The 1,390-nt window shown below is 41.4% G+C and overlaps 1 pseudogene; it reads right to left on the bottom strand.

Annotated features, from left to right (window-relative positions):
• Positions 1–1,031: 1,031 nt before the first annotated feature.
• LOC112443345 (uncharacterized) lies at positions 1,032–1,184 on the bottom strand (annotated as a pseudogene).
• Positions 1,185–1,390: the final 206 nt, after the last annotated feature.

Here is a 1,390-nt window from a genome sequence, read left to right as displayed (position 1 = left end):
TCAACACAGGACAGCAGGATCTGGGTGGACCAGAAATCAGGGGCTGCTTTTCAGACCCTATAGAGACATTCGGAGCTTTTCAACAGCAGGAGTTCAGAATGGTCAATACCAAACTTAACCATAGTGCTGATTTTAAACCCCAGGTTTGTGGAAAACTCAGAATGCAAAGGAATCAAGTGAAACACACCCTCTCCCCGGGCTTCTCGTGTCTCTCTCCTGTGGTCTGTCTGTTCCCTTCAGTGACTTTATGGGGTCCCCTGCAAGCCTAGCTTTGAATTTTCCTGCATTAGTCTCAGTTTAGCCTCTCAGAACCTGTGGTTATCAGTATATTACCAAGGAAACTCCTCGTTTGAAGTGGGAACCACCTCTATAGGCTATAAATACAAAGCAATTAGCCTCTCAAGTGCCTTATTATAAAACATATCAAGGACACCTACATGGCCTCCCAGATTAGAGGATAGAATTTCTGTCTAGAGAAGGCCCATTTTTAAAGGCTGACTTTTAATAGAATGCAGGGGGTAAAAAAGAACAAACCCATAGATAATAAAAAAAAAAAAACCTATCTCAATCAGCAAATTTGGGCATGGCTTTTATTATTCTTCACTCTCCAAATCCTTGATTCATTGAATAGCCATTTCTAGGGCCAAGTCTAGTCGTAGTTATCCAAATAAAAGCACGGAGGTCTTTTGGTGCTGAATAAGTAGTGGAAATAAGTTGCTAAAGGGAGATAGATAATACAACCTTTGGGAAAAGTAATCTGCTGATGTTTCTTAATTTAAAAATATTTCTTAATTGACAAATTGAAAATACACATACTCTTTGACCCAGAAATTCCACCTTTGGAAATGCATTCTATAGCAATGAGAGTGAACCTACAGGGATATATGTGCATAAACACGTGGTTACTGCTGAATTATTTGTTGTAGCAAAAACCCAAATGCTGTAAACCACCGACTGACCGTGAACAGTGAAATGAACAGATGTGCTCGGCACGTCCATCATGTAGAATACCATGCAGCTATGTTTTAATGTAGGGGAGAGCGCAAATGCAGTCCCCAGTCACCGCAAATTATGCAGTCGAGATTCCCATGTTTGGGGAAATTGCAAGGGTTGAACACAATGGATAGTCCTCCCCTGGGAAAACTACCTTTGAGTTTGTGGTGACTCCCCTGCTGGGTGATGAAAGTGAAAGAGGAGAGCGGAAAAAGTTGGCTTAAAACTCAACATTCAGAAAACTAAGATCATGGAATCCGGTCCCATCACTTCATGGCAAATAGATGGGGAAACAGTGGAAATAGTGACAGACTTTATTTTGGGGGGCTCCAAAATCACTGCAGATGGTGACTGTAGCCATGAAATTAAAAGACACTTGCTCCTTGGAAGAAAAGCT

The sequence above is a fragment of the Bos taurus genome, chromosome 21, assembly GCF_002263795.3.
Source record: "Bos taurus isolate L1 Dominette 01449 registration number 42190680 breed Hereford chromosome 21, ARS-UCD2.0, whole genome shotgun sequence".
Classification (NCBI taxonomy): domain Eukaryota; kingdom Metazoa; phylum Chordata; class Mammalia; order Artiodactyla; family Bovidae; genus Bos; species Bos taurus.
Note: the sequence above shows the minus strand (reverse complement) of the source record. Positions and strands in the feature narration are given on the sequence as shown.